General features: G+C 39.9%; 1 protein-coding gene and 1 long non-coding RNA gene across 2 annotated transcripts in view; one reads left to right on the forward strand and one right to left on the reverse strand.

Annotated features, from left to right (window-relative positions):
- The window catches only part of LOC309800304 (monocarboxylate transporter 1-like), a 36,935-nt gene extending 22,386 nt beyond the window's left edge, over positions 1–14,549 (reverse strand). Inside the window, exon 1 of the mRNA XM_082614367.1 lies at positions 14,514–14,549. The gene's annotated coding sequence lies outside the window, so the exon portion shown is untranslated. The remainder of the gene's footprint in view (positions 1–14,513) is intronic.
- Positions 14,550–14,781: 232 nt separating this feature from the next.
- The window catches only part of LOC309800497, a 37,034-nt gene continuing 24,394 nt past the window's right edge, over positions 14,782–27,421 (forward strand). The window contains exons 1-3 of the long non-coding RNA XR_014293465.1: positions 14,782–14,924; positions 25,920–25,969; positions 26,856–27,038. This is a non-coding gene — a long non-coding RNA (uncharacterized lncRNA). The remainder of the gene's footprint in view (positions 14,925–25,919; positions 25,970–26,855; positions 27,039–27,421) is intronic.

Here is a 27,421-nt window from a genome sequence, read left to right on the forward strand (position 1 = left end):
GGAGCCTTTTCTGGACCATCCTAGATCAATCCTAGATCAACCTCCCACTTCCTACTCCTTACCTTGCTTTGTTTTTCTCCATGGTACCTAGCTAAAAGAATATATAAAATAACAGCAAATACTTATATAGTGCTTTCTATGCAGCAGGCATTAGATTAAGCACTTTACTTGATTAATTTAATGCTCTAACAACCCTATGAAGTAAGTATTATTACTACTCCCAATTTAGAGTTGAGCAAGCTGAGAACAGAAAGGTTAAGTAACTTATTCAGGACATGGCAGAGCTGGGATTCAAACGTAATCAGAATGGCTCCCAAGTTTGTGCTTTTAATTACTAGACCACATTACCTCTTATTGTTGTCAGTCTCTCCACACCAAAAAATAAGCTGCATGAAAACAGGGACTTCTTATAGTGATATATCTCTAGCCCTTTGGCATGTAATAATAGATACTCAACAAATACTTGATGAACAAATAAAAGAGGATGCCGATATAGCCAGAAGGGAAAATGGATCCTTAAACATGTACTACACACAGGCTGCCCTAAATTAACACTGCAAACTGAGAGCTTATCTGTTCCAGTGGTTTCCTTATCGTCTATGTGATGACTCAACCGCATAGTTCCAGCTAGCCAGTCCAGAATCTGGGCGTCATCCTTCTCTCATTTGCCCTCATGTCCCATATCTAATCAATGTGAATAGCTCTGTATTTGTCCTCCTCTCCACCCTCACAGCCACTGTACATTAGATCAGGTCCCCAATCTCCCATGGGTTAATGCAATAGCCTCCTAACTGGTTTCCCTACTTCCCACCTTTTGATCTCCCTTTCTCATTCTCCACACTGCAGTCCAAGTGGTCTTCTGAAAGTAAAGCCTGGTCATTTTGCTCTTTTTCTTAAAATTCTTCTATGGCTCCAGATATAGCACCCTCAGAATAATTTATCAAAGCATTCAAAACCTGTTCTAATCTCACCATTGTTTGCCTCTTCAACTTTATCTCTTCCTGATTTCCATCATACACTATGCCCCAGCCTTAATGGAGTGCTTGAACTTCTTCAAAGTGCCATCCTCTCTCATCCTCTGCCTCTTGCACGTTTCTGTTCCTTGTGCCTAGTTCTGGCTCTCCCATCACTTGGCTAACTGCTATTTGTCTTTCAGGTCTCATTTTTCCTGAACTGCCAGGGGCAGGCTTGTCATCTCTGCTATGTGGACCCATAGGACCCCAGTCTTACTTCTATCATAACACCTACATTGTAGTATAATTTGTTTTCCCGGCTCTCCCATTAAACTGTGTCTGCTCTTGTGAGCAGACACCATATCTATTGTGTTCAATGATATACTTCCATTATCTAGAATAGGTTCTGGCAGATACCAGGCAAATATATTATCTGGAAAATTAAATGAAGCCCCATTTAATTGGTGAAGATGTGCCTAAAGTTGTTAAACAGTAGAGCCCATATCCAAATTCAAGTGAGTCTGGTTCCAAAACACATGTACTTTAATGTACAGACCCTTTTTAAAAGAGGAAAGATAAAAATTCTTCTGGATCGCTGGGTTCATAAAATTATTTTATTTGTAATGCTACTTACATATGTACATATTAGATATAGTAACACTAAACAAAAGCACTACAAACATTAATTTATAATTATATAATTGTAATTTATAATTAATTATAAATTAATGCTGTGATCAGATTAGTGCTGTCATAGTGAATACGCTTATCCTATTATATACTTTTTCTCTATTTAAACTAATATTGAATTTGTTTTTACATAGTTTAGAGTATGCCATAAAATCATCTGGTCCACATTTGTATAAACCTATCATTTAAATATTAAGTATTCATCCATATTCTTCACTAGCCTGCATCATTAAATCCATACTATTTGGTACCTGTATTAATTTTAATCAAATATAAATGCAAAGTACTTTCCTTTTAAAAACAATGGTCATCCACAATATCCAGAAAATACTTTATCTATTTTAAATTGTCAATTAAAAACAAACACAAGATACGAAAAATTCTCCTACAGAACTAGTTATCCCTAATAATATGTACACATGAACACAAATATCTAAGACATATTTTGTAATCTGATTTAAACAGATACATACACACACACACACACACACACCCCAAGGCAATGCCACCACAAAAAAGCAGGAGCCTGGGCAAACTTTTCAGACTCCTCCTCTTCCTCCAGAAGGATCTGAGACTTCAACAATGTTCCTTAAGAGACTCTGGCCTTGTTCCAAACTTCCCCAGGGTCTCCTGGTCAGATAAACAGGACTGGGATATGACCAGGCCCAGCAAGTTCCACTAGGATAGTTCTGTTTACAGGAGCTCAGACACAATCAGATTGTTTCAAGTCCTTTAAAGTGATTTGGCACAAATAGCCCAGATATCTCCTCCTAACATTTACAACTTTCTAAGTAGCTGCTCAAGGCCAGAAATTGATGGAATCAAATCAGAACATAAAAGCACCATTATTCTATGGCCTGGTAGCAATTACAGATTCATCTCCTTCAGAGATTTCCATTTATTTTGACTATTCATCAGAATGGGTAAGATTATACCATGAAATTATTAGAAATACAATTTTCTACCCATTCCCATTCACTGACGGAGACAAACAAGGATAAGTGAAAGTCTTCAAGTGAGTATAGGACATATAGTACATTTCACCTGAAGAAGAGATATGATTGATGTAAGAGCCATTTCAAAGTTTCCCCAATGCCACTGGGCCCTCATCTCCCAAAGCATGACTCATCCTTGGTAAAGGTCTCTGTTGGTCCTGGTTGGTTCTGACGCAGGAATTTGGTCCCTAGCTTAGTTTCTGTTTTTGCTCTGGAAAATACTGTCACATCCCATAGTGTCCTTTGCCTGGGGTCTTTTAGATATAGAGCTACCAAATTAATTCTCTTCCACAACTACAGGCTTTTTATAAGAATCACATTTGGTGTAAGAAAGAAAAAAAATCAAGCAAAATTCTTTGCTGATATAATGTCCTGAATTATACCATTATATCCTCTCTTAATCTCTTAGATTTACTTTGAAAGGAACTAAGTGTGTGTACAAGTGACTCCCAAGCCTGTGGTCTTCAATCATTTTGCCCCAAAATGAACTTTGGAAACTGTACTTCCTTACACATTGACTACTAAACTGTATAAGTTTGATAGTTGCAAATATGTAATTTCTGGCATATTGTATATTGTGTTATATGTGCATTAAATATATCATTGTCAAAACATTGGCACTTCGGCTCATTCAGTTTACGGAAAATGGCCACTATATAACTGGCCAGTCCTCACTATCAGAAAAGGTGTGACCTCATTTGAATTTGAAAGGGAATAGAATATGCCACCCCAAAATATGCCATTTGGCATATTGTTTATTTTGAATTAAAGTAACTTAAGAAACAGCCGGTACAAGATGGACACTCTGACCTCCTTTGTCCCCAACAGCAGGAAATAAATCTCCCATTCAAAAGTCACCCTCCCCGTACCAGGAGGATAGCAGGCATCCTTATTATCAGAGATAGTGAGTTTAGGGCTGAGAAGGCTATATAAACAAACCTTGTTACTTCTTCCCTAATATGCCACCCAAGCCCAAATGCTTTGTCTTGTCAGTTCTTCACAAATGGATTGTTTCCTTGTCTAAAAGGTATAAAAGCTGCCTGCTTAGGTTACTTCTTTGAGTATCATATTTTTTTCAATAAATTTATTTATTTATCTTTTTTATTTTTGACTGCATTGGGTCTTCATTGCTGCACACAGGCTTTCTCTAGTTGCTCCAAGTGGGAGCTACTCTTTGTTGTGGTGGCTTCTCTTGTTGCAGAGCACAGGCTCTAGGCAAGCAGGCTTCATTAGTTGTGGCACATGGGCTCAGTAGCTGTGGCTCGCAGGCTCTAGAGCACAGGCTCAGTAGTTGTGGTGCACGGGCTTAGCTGCTCCACGGCATGTGGGATCTTCCTGGACTAGGGATCAAACCTGTGTCCCCTGCATTGTGAGGCAGATTCTTAACCACTGCGCCACCAGGGAAGTCTCAAGTGTTATATTTTTATGGGCTCACATATGTACGAAATTAAATGTTTTTCTGCTGTTAATCTGCCTTATGTCAATTTAATTATTAGACCAACCACAGAGCTTAGAAGGTAAGAAGGGAAAAGTTTTTCTTCCCTACAAATTCAAAGCAGTGAGTTGAAAAGCATTCCTGTTACAACCTATTCCTGTCTCCTTCAAAATTCTCTTTCTGGAGCTATGCATTCTGGGTTTTTCCCTTTGTTTGGATTGTTCCCCAAAGATTTTTATAGCATGGAACAGCACACAGAGTAAGAACAGGGATGAGTGAGGTAGTCTTTCTTTTGTAAAGAAGGAGAAGGGAATAGGTAAACAAGGACTTACTGTATAGCATAGGGAACTATATTCAGTATCTTGTAATAAGCTATAATGGAAAAGAATCTGAAAAAGTATGTGTATATATATATATATATATATATATATATATATACATACACATATATATATATACATACCCACATACACACAGTATATGAATCACTTTGCTATAGACCTGAAACACAATATTGAAAATCAACTATACTTCAATAAGAAATTTTTGAAAAATGATGGAGAAGGGGATTTGCATAAAATGAGTCAGTTAAAGAAGTCCTGAGGAATCCAGTCTCATTTTAGGAGAGCTCATTCTAAATTCAGGGTACATATGAAACTGAGGATTTGCAAAATAATTCCATAAAACTATACCACCATTTGAAAATGAAGATTACCTGTCCCAGAGCATTTCACCTATGTATGCTGAAGGTAGGATAATAAAAATATCTCCAAGATTTCTAAAATTTCCATTTGAGTTAATAGAAGCTGTAACATCTCAGTTCAAAAGAAACAATCTGGGTTCTGAGGTTAAATAGAAATGCTCCATGGCATGAATTTCACATATCTTTTTTGAATTAAGAGTAAAAAAAACATTAAAGGTTAATTAATCTCAGAATATTTACACTTAAATTTACATACATACTCCATGATAGTAGAGCTGTTTGATGCAGTAAGGTTCAGTTGGAAGAGCTAATATAATACTTATTGAATGTGATTAAACTTTGAGCTTAGTTGCCGGTTATGATTTCTCACAATTTCTTTTATTTATTTATTTGTTTGTTTATTTATATATTTTTGGCCATGCCACTTGGCTTACGGGATCTCAGTTCCCCGACCAGTGATTGAACCTGGGCCACAGCAGTGAAAGCGCTGAGTCCTAACCACTAGACCACCAGGGAACTCCCACAATTTGCTTTTTAAGGTCACAATTTTTGGTCACCAAGAACTGTTACATCAGTTTTAATAATAACACTGTCTTATATTAAAAACTTTATTCCACAGTGTCAAAATTAAATTTAAAACTGCAAGTGTCTTCAGGAAGAAAAAGATTCAGAGAGAAGAAGAAAGGGAATAAAATACGAGCATTCAAAAGAAAAATTATGGATAAAAAAATTCAAAACCCAAAGGTGGACTCAACACAATTCTGCCAAATTACCAAATTCCTGTCCTTGTTACTTGAAATTTTTTATTTTGGCATGATTTCTAAATACCAATTTTCTTCACATTTTAGAAAGGACATAAAAACTGAAGTAATAGTGAAGAAAGGGAAGTTACAGACTGTGTCCTTTGAAGTCCTTTACTATACAGGAGAGTGTTGCTCAGTAGAATTCCAGATTATAATCTAGACTATAATCTATAAACATTGTTTCCTGCAATCCAAAGTAGACTCTCCAAAACCTAAATACACTATTTTTATTTATTAATATATGACTGATTTTGTCTCAGGGTTTGAAGCACAAATGTACTGACTACTTTAAAATAATAAATAAACAGGTATGGAGTTAGGGTTATGGTCATCTACATTACTCCTTTTGAATAGAAATGCTAGTATACCACTGCTGGTATCTACTTCACACCTAGTTCTTTGAGGCCAATTTGGGAAAATAAGTAGTCACAAGGAGGAAGACAGCAGAGAAAGTTGTTCTTCCTTTTCTTGAAAAAAGAAAAAGTATGACTTGAACTGCTCACTGAAATATTTAACATTATAATCAGCTTCATAATTTTTAATAGTTTTATAGTTGGTTTTATGTAAAAGTATCTCATAGGTTTTTATGAATAAAGATTAAAATTCTACCTCTATGATTTACTCATCATTCTTACAAGTTTTCATCCCAATGCTTGCTTCAGCAGCACATATACTAAAACTGGAATGATACAGAGAAGATTAGCATGGCCCCGGTGCAAGGATGACACACAAATTCGTGAAGCATTCCATATTTTTGTGGGATAGGAGGGTGGGAGGGAGAAGCAAGAGGGAGGAGATATGGGGGTATATGTATACGTATAGCTGATTCACTTTGTTATAAAGCAGAAACTAACACACCATTGTAAAGCAATTATACTCCAATAAAGATGTTAAAAATTGTTTTTTCATCCTAAATTCAAGACAATTACATTTGTCTCCTTTTAGTTCTTTCCTGCATACATAATCGTTTAATGTCCATCACTGAGTCTGAACATCATTATTACTACTACATCTGAGCCCACTACTTCAAAGAAGTAACAAAGTTGTTTTTGTAAAGTACCTGATAATCCACAAAAGACTAATAAATTAAGTATTGTTTGTCTAACATAAGCATTACTTACACTAAGCACAGATAGATAGTTATTTGCAAAGTTGTTTTAAAGGGCATTTCTGGACACTAAAAAAGTATCAAATATGAAATTTTGTTACCTCAAAATACAATTTTAGGTTAAACTTAAGTCTTTAAATGCTGACGATGTAAGTCCTAGAATATACTGTCAGTAAAACAAAAATCACTTTATAATACACTTAAAATAATTTCAACAATCTATTTCACTTTCCTAAAAAAATACAGTAAATTGTTAATCTGTTCCCCTTAGGGGGCTGTTTTCTATATGAAAAATGACAAACATCAGAAAGGTGCAATCACAACAGAGTGAGGTAAAATTGTACATTTCTAATTTGCATCCTAAATCTGAATCATCAACCTCGAGAGGGGTTACTGGCAATTGGCATGACAAAGGCCTACACCTTAGAGGAAATTACTGAAGACAAGGTTTGGGGCTAATTTAAATAATGTAACTGATATTACTGGATCCACAAGAAGAGAGAATTCCATGGGTCACGGTACAAGACACACTGTTCCATTTAACTATGCATTATGGGAACTTCAAAGACAGCTACTACCTTAGAAACTTACAATAGAGGAGAGGAAGTAAGCAAAAATACTACAAGTGTAAAGATTCACATAATACAAAAAATACAGTGGAGGGCTTCCCTGGTGGCACAGTGGTTGAGAGTCTGCCAATGCAGGGGACACGGGTTCGTGCCCCGGTCCAGGAAGATCCCACATGCCACGGAGCAGCTAGGCCCGTGAGCCATGGCCACTGAGCTTGCACGTCCAGAGCCTGTGCTCCACAATGGGAGAGGCCACAACAGTGAGAGGTCCGCGTACCGCAAAAAAAAAAAAAAAAAAAAATACAGTGGAGGGACTTCCCTGCTGGTCCAGTGGGTAAGACTCCATGCTCCCAATGCAGGGGCCCTGGGTTTGATCCCTGGTTGGGGAACTAGATCCCGCATCCATGCCGCAAGTAAGAAGTCTGCATGCCACAACTAAGAGTCCACATGCCGCAACTAAAAGATCCCATGTGCCGCAACTAAGACCTGGCGCAGCCTAAATAAATAATTAAAAAAAAAAATACAATGGAGAAGAGGGATAGGTAGGATTTGAGGAGAAAATGGAATTTCTATGGACAAAGTCACGGAGAATCAAGAATGGGGTAGAACTCAGGATGAGTCAAAGGAAGAGGGAAAAAAGTTTAAAAGAGCTTAAAGATTAGAAGGTTACAGGTGGCCCTGTGCCCAACTTTTCATAGGCTGGGAAGCAAGCTTGAGAAACTTGATGTTGTCTCGGGCAGAGTGCGTATAGCAACAGATCAAAGAAAAAGAGGAAGAAAACGTGCTCTCAGCTGCCGGGGGATCTCGCTGAGTTGCTTTTGTCTTGCAGGCTTCTGTTGGGATTGGTGTTTCCTCCCGGAAGACAGCTGCGTGGGCTTTGAGGAGGCTCACTCCCTGCCGGATGGGTGATGGAAGTCTAAACATGAGGAAGGATCTTGGTGCTCTGGCTGGGTGTCAGGCCTGAACATCTGAGGTGGGAGAGCCGAGTTCAGGACATTGGACCACCAGAGACCTCCCGGCCCCACATAATATCAATTGGTGAGAGATCTCAGAGATCTCCGTCTCAACACTAAGACCCAGCTCCACTCAACAACCAGCAACCTCCAGTGCTGGACACCCCATGCCAAACAAATAGCAAGACAGGAACACAACCCCTCCCATTAGCAGAGAGGCTGCCTAAAATCATAATAAGGTCACAGACACCCCAAAACACACCACCGGATGCAGCCCTGCCCAACTGAAAGAAAAGATCCAGCCTCATCCACCAGAACACAGGCACTAGTTCCCTCCACCAGGAAGCCTACACAACCCACTGAACCAAACTTACGCACTGGAAGCAGACACCAAAAACAACAGGGAACTGCGAACCTGCAGCTTGCGAAAAGGAGACCCCAAACACAATAAGTTAAGCAAAATGAGACGACAGAAAAATATGCAGCAGATGAAGGAGCAAGGTAAAAACCCACCAGACCAAACAAATGAAGAGGAAATACGCAGTCTACCTGAAAAAGAATTCAGTTATGATAGTAAAGATGACCCAAAATTTTGGAAACAGAATGGAGAAAATACAAGAAACGTTTAACAAGGACCTAAAAGAACTAAAGAGGAAACAAACAATGAAGAATAACACAATAAATGAAATTAAAAATTCTCTAGAAGGAATCAATAGCAAAATAACTGAGGCAGAAGAACGGATAAGCGACCTGCAAGATAAAATAGTGGAAATAATTACTGCAGAGCAGAATAAAGAAAAAAGAATGAAAAAAATTGAGGACACTCTAAGAGACCTCTGGGACAACATTAAACACACCAACATTTGAATTATAGGGGTCCCAGAAGAAGAGAAAAAGAAAGGGACTGAGAAAATATTTGAAGAGATTATAGTTGAAAACTTCCCTAATATGGGAAAGGAAATAATCCAGTCCAGGAAGCACAGAGAGTCCCATACAGGAAAAACCCAAAGAGAAACACGCCAAGACACATATTAATCAAACTCTCAAAAATTAAATACAAAGAAAAAATATAAAAAGCAGCAAGGGAAAAGCAACAAATAACATACAAGGGAATCCCCATAAGGTTAACAGCTGATCTTTCAGCAGAAACTCTGCAAGCCAGAAGGGAGTGGCAGGACATATTTAAAGTGTTGAAAGGGAAAAAACTACAACCAAGATTACTCTACCCAGCAAGGATCTCATTCAGAGTCGATGGAGAAATTAAAACTTTTACAGACAAGCAAAAGCTAAGAAAATTCAGCACCACCAAACCAGCTTTACAATGAATGCTAAAGGTACTTCTCTAAGTGAGAAACACAAGAGAAGAAAAAGACCTACAATAACAAACCCAAAACAATTAAGAAAATGGTAATAGGAACATACATATCGATAATTACCTTGAATGTAAATGGATTAAATGCTCCAACCAAAAGACACAGAAGGGCTGAATGGATACAAAAACAGGACCCATATATGTGCTGTCTACAAGAGACCCACTTCAGACCTAGGGACACATACAGACTGAAAGTGAGGGGATGGAAAAAGATATTTCATGCAAATGGAAATCAAAAGAAAGCTGGAGTAGCAATTCTCATATCAGATAAAACAGACTTTAAAATAAAGACTATTACAAGAGACAAAGAAGGACACTACATAATGATCAAGGGATCAATCCAAGAAGAAAATATAACAATTGGAAAGATTTATGCACCCAACATAGGTGTACCTCAATACATAAGGCAAGTGTAACAGCCATAAATGGGGAAATCAACAGTAACACAATCATAGTAGGGGACTTTAACACCCCACTTTCACCAATGGACAGATCATCCAAAATGAAAATAAATAAGGAAACACAAACTTTAAATGATACATTAAACAAGATGGACTTAATTGATATTTAGAGGACATTCCATCCAAAACCAACAGAATACACTTTCTTCTCAAGTGCTCATGGAATTTTCTCCAGGATAGATCATATCTTGGGACACAAATCAAGCCTTGGTAAATTTAAGAAAATTGAAATCGTATCAAGTATCTTTGCCAGCCACAACGCTATGAGACTAGATATCAATTAGAGGAAAAAATCTGTAAGAAATACAAACAAATGGAGGCTAAACAATACGCTACTAAATAACCAAGAGATCACTGAAGAAATCAAACAGGAAATCAAAAAATACCTAGAAACAAATGACAGTGAAAACACGACTACCCAAAACCTATGGGATACAGCAAAAGCAGTTCTAAGAGGGAAGTTTATAGCAATACAGTCCTACCTCAAGAAACCAGAAAAATCTCAAATAAACAACCTACACTTACACCTAAAGCAATGAGAGGAAGAAGAACAAAAAAAAATCCAAAGTTAGCAGAAGGAAAGAAATCATAAAGATCAGATCAGAAATAAATGAAAAAGAAATGAAGAAAACGATAGCAAAGATCAGTAAAGCTAAAAGTTGGTTCTTTGAAAACATAAACAAAATTGATAAACCATTAGCTAGACTCATCAAGAAAAAAAGGGAGAAGACTCAAATCAACAGAAGTAGAAATGAAAAAGGAGAAGTAACAACTGACACTGCAGAAATACAAGGGATCATGAGAGATTACTACAAGCAGCTATATGCCAATAAAATGGACAACCTGGAGGAAATGGACAAATTCTTAGAAAAGCACAACCTTCCAAGACTGAATCAGGAAGAAATAGAAAATATAAACAGACCAATCACAAGCACTGAAATTGAAACTGTGATTAAAAATCTTCCAACAAACAAAAGCTCAGGACCAGATGGCTTCACAGGCAAATTCTATCAAACATTTAGAGAAGAGCTAACACCTATCCTTCTCAAACTCTTCCAAAATATAGCAGAGGGAGGAACACTCCCAAACTCATTCTACAAGGCCACCATCACCCTGATACCAAAACTAGACAAGGATATCACAAAAAAAGAAAACTACAGGCCAATATCACTGATGAACATAGATGCAAAACTCTTCAACAAAATACTAGCAAACAAAATCCAGCAGCACATTAAAAGGATCATACATCATGATGAAGTGGGTTTTGTCCCAGGAAGGCAAGGATTCTTCAATATATGTAAATCAATCAATGTGATACACCATATTAACAAATTGAGGAGAAAAACCATATGAGCATCTCAATAGATGCAGAAAAAGCTTTTGACAAAATTCAACACCGACTTATGATAAAAAAAAAAAAAAACCTCCAGAAAGTAGGCATAGAGGGAACTTACCTCAACATAATAAAGGTCATATATGACAAACCCACAGCCAACATTATTCTCAATGGTGAAAAACTGAAACCATTTCCACTAAGATCAGGAACATGACAAGGTTGCCCACTCTCATCAATATTATTCAACATAGTTTTGGAAGTTTTAGCCACAGCAATCAGAGACGAAAAAGAAATAATAGGAATCCAAATCAGAAAAGAAGAAGTATAATTGTCACTGTTTGCAGATGACATGATACTATACACAGAGAATCCTAAAGATGCTACCAGAAAAATAGTAGAGCTAATCAATGAATTTGGTAAAGTAGCAGGATACAAAATTAATGCACAGAAATCTCTTGCATTCTTATACACTAATGATGAAAAATCTGAAAGAGAAATTAAGGAAACACTCCCATTTACCACTGCAACAACAAGAATAAAATACCTAGGGATAAACCTACCTAAGCAGACAAAAAGACCTGTAGGCAGAAGACTATAAGAGAGTGATGAATTAAAGACGATACAAACAGATGGAGAGATATACTATGTTCTTGGATTGGAAGAATCAACATTGTGAAAATGACTATACTACCCAAAGCAATCTACAGATTCAGTGCAATCCCTATCAAATTACCAATGGCATTTTTCACAGAACTAGAACAAAAAACTTCACAATTTGTATGGAAACACAAAAGACAAAATAGCCAAAGTAATCTTGAGAAAGAAAAACAGAGCTGGAGGAATTAGGATCCGTGACTTCAGACTATACTACAAAGCTACAGTAATCAAGACAGTATGGTACTCGCACAAAAACAGAAATGTAGATCAATGGAACAGGATAGAAAGCCCAGAGATAAACCCACACACATATGGTCACCTTATCTTTGATAAAGAAGGCAAGGATATACAATGGAGAAAAGACAGCCTCTTCAATAAGTGGTGCTGGGAAAACTGGACAGCTACATGTAAAAGAATGAAATTAGAACACTCCCTAACACCATACACAAAAATAAACTCAAAATGGATTAAAGACCTAAATGTAAGGTCAGATACTATCAAACTCTTAGAGGAAAACATAGGCAGAACACTCTATGACATAAATCACAGCAAGATCCTTTTTGACCCACCTCCTAGAGAAATGGAAATAAAAACAAAAATAAACAAATGGGACCTAATGAAACTTAAAAGCTTTTGCACAGCAAAGGAAACCATAAACAACACGAAAGGACAACCCTTAGAATGGGAGAAAATATTTGCAAACGAATCAATGGACAAAGGATTAATCTCCAAAATTTACAAGCAGCTCATGCAGCTCAATATCAAAAAAACAAACAACCCAATCCAAAAATAAGCACAAGACCTAAATAGACATTTCTCCAAAGAAGATATACAGATTGCCAACAAACACATGAAAGGATGCTCAACATCACTAATCATTAGAGAAATGCAAATCAAAACTACAATGAGGTATCACCTCACACAGGTCAGAATGGCCATCATCAAAAAAATCTATAGGGGCTTCCCTGGTGGCGCAGTGGTTGGGAGTCCGCTTGCCAATGCAGGGGACACGGGTTCGTGCCCCAGTCCACGAAGATCCCACATGCCCCGGAGCGACTGGGCCCGTGAGCCACAATTACTGAGCCTGCGCGTCAGGAGCCTATGCTCCGCAACAAGAGAGGTCGCGGTAGTGAGAGGCCGGCGCACCGTGATGAAGAGTGGCCCCCGCTTGCCACAACTAGAGAAAGCCCTCGCACAGAAACGAAGACCCAACACAGCCATAAATAAATAAATAAATAAAATTCTTTAAAAAAAAATCTACAAACAATAAATGCTGGAGAGGGTGTGGAGAAAAGGGAACCCTCTTGCACTGTTGGTAGGAATGTAAATTGATACAGCCACTCTGGAGAACATCTTAAAGAACTAAAAATAGAATTTCCATATGACCCAGCAATCCCAATACTGGGCATACACCCTGAGAAAACCATAATTCAAAGAGACTCATGTACCACAATGTTCACTGCAGCACTATTTACAATAGCCAGGACATGGAAACAACCTAAGTGTCCACTGACAGATGAATGGATAAAGAAGATGTGACACATATGTACAATGGAATATTACCCAGCCATAAAAAGAAACAAAATTGAATTATTTGTAGTGAGGTGGATGGACCTAGAGTCTGTCATACAGAGTGAAGTAAGTCAGAAAAAGAAAAACAAATACCGTATGCTAACATATGTATACGAAATCTAAAAAAAAAAAAGTTCTTAAGAACCTAGGGGCAGGACAGGAATAAAGACGCAGACGCAGACGCAGAGAATGGACTTGAAAACACCGGGAGGAGGAAGGGTAAGCTGGGACGAAGTGACAGAGTGGCATGGACATATATACACTACCAAATGTAAAATAGATAGCTAGTGGGAAGCAGCCGCATGGCACAGGGAGATCAGCTTGGTGCTTTGTGCCCACCTAGAGGGGTGGGATAGGGAGGGTGGGAGGGAGACACAAGAGGGAGGAGATATGGGGATATATGTATATGTATAGCTGATTCACTTTGTTATTCAGCGGAAACTGACACAATGTAAAGCAATTATACTCCCATAAAGATGTAAAAAAAATAAAAGGTTACAGGTGGCATGCCACAACGCCCAAACAACCTCCCACCCCATATCACCCCCCCACCCCTCGCTCAGGCACAACTTGGCCAAGAGATCCTGGAGGCAAGAGGTTAATCAACGCTATCAGATTTTATAGCCTCAGGTCATTACTCTTCCAGATGGAAAGCATCCCCAGTGGGGGTGAAGAGATTTCCCCCAGGGCACCACGATCTCACTCATCTCCCCGCGCCGGTGCCCGGGACACCTGTCCGCACCTCCTTCACCAACCGCTCCCTGCTCCGCGGCACTGCAGACACGAAGCCCTCGCAGGGCCGCCCCCAGTCCCCCGGAAACCAAGCTCTCCGTTCCCCGAGGCTCCCTCCCACCCCGCCCAAGCAGCCAGGGCTCCCAGCGCGCCACCCGCCGTTACCCAGCTAACCGTTGTGCGCGGGTCGCGGCGCCTCGTGAGGCTGACGTGACGTGACGGGGCGGCTAGGGGAGGAGCTCCTCTCCGCGCCAGGCGCCCCCCACGCCGTGGGAGTTCGCCAGACACTGTGGGGAGGGGTGGGCGCCACCGCTTTATACCACGCCGCGGGGGCCGGAGCATGCACGCAGGGGGCGGAGTTGGCCCTACGGGCTCCCGCCCCCTCCGCCCGCCTTCACAGCGCTGACTTCGATGTAGTTCCCCCTCGGCCGCCGGCGCTCCCGGTCCCGCCGGGTGTTCCCCCGCAACGTCGCGTACACCACCACGCGTGCGGGACGCCAATGTCGGCCTCACCCTCAGTCTCTGGCGGAGAAAAGGGGAAACCGCTAAGGACGGATGGGGCGTGGCCCCCGGCTTCTGACTCAGGTGTGGAGGGGAGATGGGCGCGCGGAAGAGCGGGGAAGTGACTGGAAGTGGGGGACTGGGCGGGGTTTGAGTGGACGCGGGTGCACCTCCGACCCGGGAAGAGGCCGTGGGCTAGAGGTTAAGAGCGTGGGCTGTGGGCTCGCTGCTTGAGTTCCGTGACCTCGGGGAAGTTACTCCACCCCTCAGGGCCTGTTTTCTGCTCCCTAAAATAACAACAGTAGTAGAAGCGACCTCATTTAGGAGATTTCCATGGTCTTTGAGGTACACAGAAGTCGGGAAAGAAGAGCCGGTAAGAGGATGGAAAGATTGGTCCAAGAGGGGGAGTGTGTGTGTGTGTGTGTGTGTGTGTGTGTGTGTGTGTGTGTGTGAAAGATGGAGAAATGAAGATTGCAGAGAGGCCAAATTTTTGTGGACACTGAATGTTTGGGACAGGATGTAATTATGGCTGGCAGTTTTGGGGGAATTGATTATATACTAAACACTTCACCTGAATCCTCATGACCCTGTGGAGTAGGTACTATTGACAGTTTACAAATAAAGGACCTGAGGTTCAGAGGGGTTGAGTAACTTTACAGAGGCCAGTGACCTAGTAGTGGCCAACATTTGAAGTCAGACTTCAGAGCCTGGTTTTTGTCATAAGAGCCATGGTTCTTGAGCAAGTCCAGATACCAAAGTGTATCTGTTAAAGTGATTAAATAATCTTGATTTGAGAAATACCAAAAAAGTATGTTAAGGCCCTTGCCTTCAAAGAATTTACAAGTTCTTTGGGGCAACTGAGATACAAATCAGCCCACATTTCTTGAGCATTTGCTCATGCCAGGACCTGTCCTACCACTCCACCTTTTGTCTCACACACACACTTCATTCCCACAACACTTAAGGGTAGGCCTTATAGTTTCTGTTTTGCAAATGAATAACCTGAGGTTAAGGAGGAGTGGGGTTTGTGGGGTCAGGCCTTGCGCCCTCCTCTCAACCACTCTGCCTGTTTCACAGCAAAGTTTTCAGTAACAGTTCAATATTTAGTAGAAGACATTGCAGAATCTATGGTCAAGTACTGCTTGTGAGCAGTAATTGTTTTTTACCTTTGTAAATGGAGAGAAGAAAGGCACTTAAGGTCACTGGAGTGGCCAGGACTTAGATCAGCAGTGCTTCAGGATTGTTAGTGTCAGCAGCATTCAGAGTAGATGGTAGATAGTTGAGTTAGGGAGACAGTGGGAGACTGTGGCTCGGGTGTAAATTTATAAGGGCCTGTACTATGGAATGGCAGTGCGAAGAGGTAGATAAGAGATTCCCAGGAAACTTCTCAAAGAAGGCACCCCAGGAAACTTCTCAAAGAAGGCACTTAAAGCAACAGTATAGTGGGTTCAGAATATGGACTCAGGAGGCAGACTGCCCAGTTTCCAACAAAGTACCTAATTAAGGTTGCTAGGGGAATAAAATTAGTGTTTGTGAAGCACTTGGAACAGAGCCTAGCATATAGCAAGTGCTCAATAAGTATTTTAAAAAATGAATAAATAGGAAATTAAGGAAATAATTTCATTTACAATAGCATCCAAAAGAATAAAAACACCTAGGGATAGGTTTAACTAAGGAGGTTGCAAAGATTTTAGGCAACTCTACTTTCTGAAGAAACACTGCCCACAAAACTGCCCTTACTTCAGACACTGTCTGCAAGATTGGGGGTCTCCAGGGTCACCCTCACTTCACACCATCTGGCCACAAATTTGGGGGTTCTCATAACCTTACTTAGGATCAATAATTTGCTAGAAAGGCTCACAGAACACCCTGAAAGCTGTTATATTCACAGTCACATTTATTACAGAAAAAGGATACATTGAAATCAAGCAAGGGAAGAGTAGCATAGGGCAGAATCTGGGAGGGGTCCAAACTCACAGTTCTGATTGTCCTCTCCAGGTGAGGTCCTGAGGGGAGTTATCTCCTCTCAGCTATGATGTGTGACAATGCTCTAAGAGTATTGCCAACCTAGGATATCACTCAAGCCCTGGTATCCATTGCTTTGTGAGGCTTCATTACTTGGCATGAATCATAGTCCATGTGATCAAACTAAAATCTCCAGTCACCTGCCTCCCTGAAGTTTGGGCTGTTACCATGTGACACAAAACCCTAACTCTCCAATCACATTGTTGGTCTTTCTGACATTGCCAGCCCTACCCTGAGTCATTTCATTAGCCTGAACTGAGAAGAGGCCCACCCTTAGACACCTCATTAGCATAAACTGTCAGAGTTGGTCTGATGGACCCACTATGAATTACAGAGACACTCCTATCACTTGGGAAATTGCAAGGGTGTGGCAGTCATCTCCCAGGAGCTGGGACAAAGGCCAGACCTCTCTTTAGACAAGACCAGATTCCTTACTACACAAAAGTAGAAGACACACTGAAAACTGTAAAATGTTGCTGAAAGATACTAAAGACCTAAATAAGTGGAAAAACATCCATGTTCACGTATTGGAAGACTTAATATTGTTAAGATGGCAACACTACCCAGCGTGATCTACAGATTCAATGTAATACCTATTAAAATTGCAATAGCCCTTTTGGGAAAAGTGGTAAACTCATGGAATTGTGCAGGACGTTGAATACTTAAAATAATATTGAAGAAGAACAAAGTTGGAGGACTCACATTTCCTTATTACAAAACTTATTACAAAGCTACAGTGATCAAAACAGTGTGGTACTAGCATAGGGATAGCTGTATAGACCAAGAGAATAGAAAGTCCAGAAACAAATGTACAAATCTATGGCCAATTGATTTTTGAAAAGAATGCCAAGACCATTCAATGGGAAAAGAAATGTCTCTTCAACAAGTGGTGCTGGGACACCTGAATATCCATATGCAAAAGAATGAAGTTGCACCCTTACCTTATGCCATATACAAACATAAACTCAAAATGGATTAACCAATAACCTAAATGTAAGAATTAAACTATAAAACTCTTAGAAGAAAAGATGAGGGGTAAATCTTAATGACCTTGGATTTGGCAATGGATTTTTAGATACAATACCAAAAGAAGAGCAACAAAAGGAAAAGATAAATCGGGTTTCATCAAAATGAGAAGCTTTTGTGCATCAAAGGACGTTATCAAGAAAGTGAAAAGACAACCTACACAATGGGAGAAAATATTTGCAAATCAGGGTCTAATGTCCAGAATATGTAAAGAACTCTTACAACTCAACAACAAAAAGACAACCCAATTAAAAAATGAGCAAAGGATTTGAATAGGTGTTTTCCAAAAACGATGTGTAAGTGACCAACAAGCACATGACAAGGTACTCAACTTTATTAGTCATTAGAGAAACGCAAATCAGAAACACAAGGTGCCACTCTATGCCCACCAGGATGGCTATAATAATAATTTTTTAAGGAAAGTATGTATTGGCAAGAATGTGGAGAAATTTGAAAACTTGCACATTGTTCATTGGGGTATAAAATGGTATAGCCACTGTGGAACAGTTTGGAAGTTCCTCAAAAGTTAAACATAAGATTACAACAAGACCCAGCAATTCTAAGTATATACCCCCAAAATTGAAAACAGGTATTCAAACAAATACTTGTACAGGAGTTTCATAGCACTGTTCACAATAGCCAAAAGTTGGAAACAACCCAATGTGCATCATTAAATGTATGGATAAACAAATGTGATATAGCCGTACAATGGAATATTATTTGGTCACAGAAGGATTGGAGTACTGGTACATGCTACAACACGGATGAGCCTCAAAAAGATGTTAAGTGAGAGTAGCCAGTCACAAACGGTCTCAAATTGTGAATATCCAGACACAAAAGGTCAGAAATTGTATGATTCCATTTTATTAAATATCCAGAATTGGTAAATCTAGAGAGACAGAAAGCAGATTAATGTTGCCAGGGGCTGGGAGAATGACTTTTTAATGGATACGGAGTTTTCTTTTAGGGTAATGAAAATGATTTGGAACTTGATATAGGTGTTGGTTGGTGGTTGTACAACATTGTGAATGTACTAAATACCACTGAAATGTATACTTTAAAATGGTTAACTTTATGTTATATGAATTTACCTCAATAAATAAACCAAATAAATAAATGGAGAAACAGATTTTCCATGAATTTACTGAAGTTTCTTCTTTGTGTTAAGAGAATCATGTCTAAGTTTATAATTTAAACTTTATATATCTTAAAGAGGGCCAATGTGATAGTCAGAAGCCACCCTCCTCCCCCAAGATGTCCATGTCCTAATCCTTGGAGTCTGTGAATACGTTATTTACATGACAAAGGGAAATTAGGGTTGCAGATGGAATTAAATTTGCTAGTCAGCTGACCTTGAAATAGGGAGATCATCCTGGATTGTCTGGGCCCAATATAATTAAGAGTCCTTAAAAGTGGGAGAGAGTAGGCAGACAGGTCAGAGTGATGCAGTGTGAGGACTTGACCTGCTGTTATTGGCTTTTAAGATGGAGGAAGGGGGGCACCAGCCAAGGAATGCAGGTGGCCTCTAGAGTCTGGGGAGGGCAAAGAAACAGACTCTCCTCTAGAGCCTCCAGAAGGCTTGACACATTGATTTTAGCCCAGTGGGGCCTGTGTTGGACTTTGACCTGTAGAACAATACATCTAGGTTGCTGTTGTTGTTTTTTAAATATTTATTTATTTGGTTGCGTTGGGTCTTAGTTGCAGCAGGTGGGCTCCTTAGTTGTGGCATGTGAACTCCTAGTTGCAGCATGCATATGGGATCTAGTTCCCAGACGAGGGATTGAACCAGGGCCCCCTGCACGCTCCCAAGGAGCATGGAGTCTTAACCACTGCACCTCCAGGGAAGTCCCCTAAATCTATGTTGTTTTAAGCCACTAACTTTGTGATAATTTGTTACAGCCATGATGGAAAACTAATACAGACAGCATAAATGTGTATACTTCAGGCCCCACAAAACTTGTATCTTCCTACTGACAGTGAATATTTTTATGAAGAGTACAGGCTTTGGAGTTGGAAGGCCAGGTGCTATAACTTGCTAGCTATGTTTCTGTGGGCAATTCACTGAACTCTTCTAGGCTTCAGTTTTCTCACCAGGAACGTTGGAGATAATACCTACAAACCTGATCTGTCATGAGTTTCAAAAGAGAAAATTATTGGTAAAACTGGGAAAGTGCTCTGAGAGTGTTTTTTTTTTTTTTTAATATAAATTATCAGTAAAGGGTGCTTAAGGGGGAAAGGTCCAGAGTTACTCTAATATTTTAGCTGGAAATATAGAAATAGAGAACGTGGGAAGTGGAAACAGTTTGAGTGAACTGGAGAAAATGATAAAGCAGGTACAATTCTTACTATTTTTCCAGATGTCATCCTTGTTTTAAGCCAGTATAAGATAGGAATTTTAGAGTTGGCAGAAGCCTGGAAATCATGTAACCATTGCCCAACCTTATGCAGATGTGGAAGCTGAAATCCAGAAGCTGGAAGACTTTCTTCAAACCACTCAGCTAATGAATGGTTTGACCAGGTGAATAGACAAGTTTTCTGGACTTTACTGTCTAAAGCATAACCTTTAAGATAAAAAGTGTTTCTTTACTGCACACCAGAGGGGATACAGTGCCCTCTAGTGGCTTTTTATTTTATTATACAAATCCCCATTACTTCACATTTCTGTTTTAAAGGTTGAGAAGGAGATGATGCAAGAGCTAGGCTGCCTTAGAAAAGGACCTTACAGTTATTTGCAAACTCAGATTTCAAGGTTTCAAGAAAGTTCTAACTTGAAAAATTAGGGGCTAGGATGAGAAACACCATTAAAGGAAAAGGGGTGGGGAATTTGTAAATGCAAAATTGGAAATTTGTGCTGAATACACTGCTCAAATATTTAATCTGGAAAATAAGAAAAATACGTTTTTGTTGTGTTTCCACTGACAAACTCAGTGAAATCAAAAAGGTTCACTTTTCATTTTATTGAGATACAGTTCTCATAACATAAAATCCACCATTTAAAAGTGTAAGCTTAAGTAGTTTTCAGTATATTCACCATGTTGTGCAACCATCACCACTATCAAATTGCAGAATATTTCCATCTCCCCCCACACCCCAAAAAACCCCAAACGATTAGCAGTTGATTCCAATTCCACACCCACCCCATCCCCTGGCAACAGCTAATGTACTTTCTGTCTCTATATATTTGTCTATTCTGGATATTTTATATAAATGGAATGTGAACTTTCATGTCTGGCTTCTTTCACTTAGCATAGTGTTTTCAAGGTTCACCCATATTATAGCATGTATCAGTACTTAGTTCCTTTTTATGGCTGAATAATATTCTGTTGTATATGGATATATCACATTGTATTTATTTGTTCATCAATTGATGGGTATTGAGTTGTTTACACTTTTTTAAAAAATTTGTTTATTTATTTTTGGCTGTGTTGGGTCTTCGTTGCTGTGCGCGGGCTTGTGGGCTTTCTCTAGTTGCGGCGAGTGCGGGCTACTCTTGTGGTGCGTGGGCTTCTCATTGCAGTGGCTTCTCTTGTTGTGGAGCATGAGCTCTAGGCACACTGGCTTCAGTAGTTGTGGCACTCGGGCTCAGTAGTTGTGGCTCACGGGCTCTAGAGCACAGGCTTAGTAGTTGTGGCGCATGGGATTAGTTGCTCCGCGGCATGTGGGATCTTCCCGGACCAGGGCTTGAACCCGTGTCCCCTGTGTTGGCAGGCAGATTCTTAACCACTGTGCCACCAGGGAAGTCCCTCTATGTTTAACTTTTTGAAGAACTACAAAGCAATGTATGTTCCAACTGTCTCGTATTTTCCAACATTTGTTTTTTCCATTTTATTATTAATATTAATATTGCCATTCTAATGGGTATAAAGAAGTATCTCATGTGATTTGTTTTAAATTTTGAAATCAATTTTTTCTCTTTATTTTTGTTTTTATTTGTGGTAAAACACACAAAACATAGAATTTACCTTTATAACTATTTTAGGTATATAGTTCATTAATGTTAAGTATATTCACATTTTGGTGCAACCAATTTCCAAAACTCCACCTTGCAAAACTGAAACTATGCCCGTTAAGCAACTCCCCATTCTCCTCTCCCCTCAACCACCATTCTACTTTCTGTCTCTATGAATTTGATGACTCTAGGGTATCTCATATTAATGGAATAGTATTTGTCTTTTTGGGACTGGCTTATTTCACTTAACATAATGTCCTCAAAAGTTCATCCATGTTGTAGCATGTGTCAGAATTTCCTTTCTTTTTAAAGTTGAATAATATTCCATTGTAGGACTTCCCCGGCACTCCAGTGGTTAAGACTGTGCTTCCACTGCAGGGGGCACAGGCTTGATCCCTGGTTGATCCCGCATACCATGTGGTGCGGCCAAATAATAATAATAATATTCCATTGTATATATACACCACATTTTATTTATCCATTCACTTGTCGATGGACGTTTGGGTTGCCTCTACCATTTAGCTTTATGAATAACACTGCTATGAACATGTGTGTACAAATATTTCTTCGAGACCCTCTTTTCAATTCTTTTGGTGTATGCCTAGAAATGGAGTTGCTGCCTCATATATAAATCTGTTTTTAATTTCTTGAGAAACTGCCATACTGTTTTCCATAGTGGCTGTGCTATTTTATATTCCTATCAACAGTGCACAAGGGCTCCAATTTTTCCATATCCTCCAACACTTGTTATTTTCTGTTTTTTTGATAATAGCCGTTCAATTGGTGTGAGGTAGCATCTCACTGTGGTTTTGATTTCCATTTCTCTAATGACTAATGATGGTGAGCATCTTTTTATGTGTTTGTTGGCTATTTGTGTATCCTTGGAGAAATGTATTACAAATCCTTTACCCATTTTTTAATTGGATTGTCTTTTTATTGTTGAGTTGGATGAGTTCTTTATATATTCTGGATACAAATCCTTTTTATCAAGATACATGGTTTGCAAAAGGATTTATTTTAAACTGTCCTCTATTGAGGTATACTTTACATAGAGTAAAATATACAGATCTTAAGTGTACAGCTGAATGAAGTTTGATAAATTTATACATACCTGTAACTTTCATCCAGGGCAAGTTAAAAAATATTTTTGTCACCCCAGATAATTCCCTTGGGACCCTTTCCGTGCAGTTGCCCATTCCTCTCTGCCCAATGCAATGATGATTTTTATTTCTGTCAATAGAAATTAGTTTTCCATGTTTCTGAAATTCATAAAACAAATTGTGTAATATGTACTACTTGTGTCTGGCTTCTTTTACTCAACATTATATGTGTGAGATTCATCTGTGTTATTGTATATATTCAGTTGATACTTTTTTATTGCTAAATTTTAAATTTTGATGAAGTCCAATTTGTCCACTGTTTTTGGGGGAGGGGGCTGTTGTTGTTTTTTACAGTTAGTGCTTTTTGTGTTCTATATGAAAAATGTTTTCTGACCTCCCGTTCCTCTCCCACCAGGTTGCAAAGATATGTTCCTATATTTTCTTCTGAAAGATTTAGAATTTTAGCTTTCACATTTAGACCTATGATGCATATCAAATTCATTTTTGTTTAATATGCGGTGAAGTTGAGGGGTGGTTGGTTTTTTTTTTTTCTCCCACAGTTATCCAGTTGTTCCAGCACTGTTTATTGGGAAACTTTTTCATCCCTCATGAATTGCTTTGGTTATTTTGTTAAAATTAATATATGAGGGCTTCCTTGGTGGCACAGTGGTTGAGAGTCCGCCTGACGATGCAGGGGACATGGGTTCGTGCCCCGGTCCGGGAAGATCCCACATGCTGCGGAGCGGCTAGGCCCGTGAGCCATGGCCACTGAGCCTGCGCGTCTGGAGCCTGTGCTCCGCAACGGGAGAGGCCACAACAGTGAGAGGCCCGCGTACCACAAAAAAAAAAATAAATAAATAAAAAAAATATATGGTATATATGTGTAGGTCTATTTTTGGACTCTCTGTTCTGTATTGCTGATCTATTTGTCCATTCTAATGCCATTACTACCTTATCTTTCATTAATACAGCTTTTTATTTTAATAAGTCTTGAAATTAGGTAGTTTGCCCTAGAGCTTTGCCCTTCTTTTTCAATATTGTTTTAGTTATTCTGAGTCCTATCCACTTCTGTATAAATTTTAAAATAAGTTGTCAATCTCAACCAAAAAAGCCCATTTCGGGTTTTTATTGGGATTGCATTGAATCTATAGAACATATGGTGAGAATTCTCATCTTAACAATATTAAGTCTTCTAATCCGTGAACATGGTATTATATCTCTTCATCTGATTAGGTCTCCTTTAGGCTCTCTCAGTAATGTCTTGTTTTAATGTAGAAGTTTTGCACAGTTTCATTAAAATTATTCTAGGTATTTTTGGTTATTTTAAAATAGCATTGTTTTATTTTAACTTTTGAATTGCTCATTGCTAGTAGAAATAAAATTTATCTTGCATATTGAATTTGTATCTGTAACCTTGCCAAATTCACTTATTATTTCTAGTAATTTGTAGATTTCCTTGGATTTTCTACATACACAATCACGTCATCTGCAAAAAAGAAAGTTTTACTTTTTTCTTACAATCTTTATCCCTTTTCCTTTTCCTTGCCTTACTGTACTGGCTAAGCCCACCAGTACAATGGTAAATAGTAGACCTAAGAATAGACATCTTTGCTTTGTTTTAATTTTAGAGGGAAGTGTTAAATATTTCACCTTTAAGTTTGATGTCAGCTATAAGATTTTATATACAGCCTTATCAGATTAATGAATTTCCTTTCAATTTTTAGTTTAAGAGTTTTTTAAATATTTATTTATTTATTTATTTATTTATTTATTTATTTTGGCTGTGCTGGATCTTCATTGCGGCACATGGGATCTTCACTGTGGCACGCGGGATATTGTGGCATGCGGGCTCCTTAGCTGTGGCATGAGGACTCTTTTTTTTTTTTTTTTTTTTTTTTTTTTTTGTGGTACGCGGGCCTCTCACTGTTGTGGCCTCTCCCGTTGCGGAGCACAGGCTCCGGACGTGCAGGCTCAGCGGCCATGGCTCACGGGCCCAGCCGCTCCGCGGCATGTGGGATCTTCCCGGACCGGGGCACAAACCCGTGTCCCCTGCATCGGCAGGCGGACTCTCAACTACTGCGCCACCAGGGAAGCCCATGAGAACTCTTAGTTGAAGCATGCATGCGGGATCTAGTTCCCCGACTAGGGATCGAACCTGGGGCCTCTGCATTGGAAGTGCGGAGTCTTACCCACTGGACCACCAGGGAAGTCCCTGCTAAGAGTTTTTATCATGAACAGGTGTTAAATTTTACGAAATGCAGTCTGTATATTTACTGAGATAATTACATGTTTTTTCTCCTTAATTCTGTTACTATGGTAAATTATACTATTTGATTTCTTTTTTAAAAATACCTTTTATTATGGAAAGTTTCAAACACATAAAAAGTAAATAGAATAGTATAATAAACTCCCAGGTTACCCATCACCTAACTTCTTATACCATTTGTACCCTCATCAAATCCCCACACTTAAAAGTTCATTCAGGTTTTTTGCTTTGGATCTTTTCTATTTGTCACTTTCTCTCTAATTCTTTTCCTTCCCCATTTTCTCCCTCTTCTACGTTCCCTTTCTCCTCATACCTTGTCCTTCTCCTCCTTCTGCCTCTTTCCTTCCTTATTACTCCCCCTTGCTTCGTTCTCTTCCTCTTTTCCTCCTCTTCTCCTCTCTTCCCTTCATCCTCCTCATCTTCCTCTTTTTCTGGTAAAGTTGACAAATTCCTTATTATTATTTAATAAAGATAAATGAATTCAATGAAATTCTTTTCTTGCACCCCCTTTCATACAATTCAAATTAACAAAGCTTTCTGTATACTATTTAATCTATTAGAATACTACCAGAATTTTTGTCAAGCACTGAAATGTTTCACATTAGTCATGATTATAAATTCCATCAATGTAGTCTAAAATACGTAAGTGTATTAACTGGAACTTAGTTAATTACAGAGACTTCTTACTTTTCCTTTCTTTTTTTTTCCGGCAGATATATTGCTCATTTATTCGCTCCATGTTTGAAAAGAATTTCAAAATAAAGTAATTTTATACACCATACAATTCAGAGCAGAGTTGGGCTCAGGGGACCACTTCATGGTTCACAGGGTGGGCAGAACCCTCTGTCTCCAAACATTTTTTGAGCTAGTTTGACTTTCTGCTGTGAGTCCTGGTCCCAGTCTTGCTTGAAACCCCATGAGGTTAAGTTCACCACCCAAGGGGTCTGGAATTTTCCCAGCCATAGGGATGAGCTTCTAGTTCAGAGGTGAAAGAGGGCTTCTTGGAAGGGACCAATAAAGCCTCTGCAGCAGAAACAGGAGGAGACAAGGGCAGAAGGCACGGGGCTGAACCAGAGAGCCTCTGGGGGATGGTGGAGCTCTCAGGATCCAGCATTTCCCTGTGCTCAACCGTGGGTTTCCATTCAGTAGAACAGGGTCTACCTTAGAAAGCAGCAGAGGGCTTCCCTGGTGGTGCAGTGGTTGAGAGTCCGCCTGCCGATGCAGGGGACACGGGTTCGTGCCTCGGTCCGGGAAGATCCCACATGCCGTGGAGCAGCTGGGCCTGTGAGCCATGGCCACTGAGCCTGCACGTCCGGAGCCTGTGCTCCGCAACAGGAGAGGCCACAACAGTGAGAGTCCCGCGTACTGAAAAAAAAAAAAAAGAAAGAAAGCAGCAGAAACTTTCTCCTAGTAGCTTCCAAAACCTGAAGACAGGGCCCAGCAGGAATTTTGACTGGACCCAGGAGATCCCAGGATGCTAGGGAGCTACAGGCCCTTGATTATTGAGGTGGTCCAGCCAATGGGCCCAGCTCCTGGAAGGCACGGTCAGGTAGTTTTCCAAGGACAGCCCACGACTAGGACAGACAGACCCATGCAAACACACTGGAGTTGGTAAAAGGGACTCCATATTGCTCATTCCCTAACTCCAGGTTTGACACCCATTGTTCAAAAGACACAAAGTGAACACCGTTCTTGAGGTTGGAGGACACATGGCTGGCCTCAAAGGGGACTCTCCTCCACCGCTGGATGCGAAAAGGATTCGAAGAGAAATGACGCAGGACAGCCTGGTTGACATCTAGAGTTTGGACAATTAGCCGATGTATACATATACGGTTAGTGCCTCTTCGTTCCATCCAGCAGGCAGAGACACAAATCTCAGTCTTTCCACTATCCAGGAGTTCTTGCCAGAAACCCTCCTTCTCCAGGTCCAAAACTTCCTTCCTTCGAAACCACCTGTAACCAGGTAGGTAGTAGGCAGGTAGGAAGTGGACATCACAAGGAGCTGCAGGCATGCCCTTACATTTTCCCTCCTTTGTCCAGCTGTCCCCACCACTCAGCATAGGCTGTTCTGGGAAGCCATCTAGGCCCGTGGGGTTCAGGAGGAGGTTGCGCCCTATGGGTCTGCACTCTCAGAAGCGGCCCAGGATGCAGGGCCTGAGGTCGGCGGTGGCGGGCAGGCAGGTGCTGACGATGGGCCACAGGGCAGCGTGTTTCC

The sequence above is a fragment of the Mesoplodon mirus genome, assembly GCF_964341445.2.
Source record: "Mesoplodon mirus genome assembly, chromosome: 3".
In the NCBI taxonomy this organism is placed as follows: domain Eukaryota; kingdom Metazoa; phylum Chordata; class Mammalia; order Artiodactyla; family Ziphiidae; genus Mesoplodon; species Mesoplodon mirus.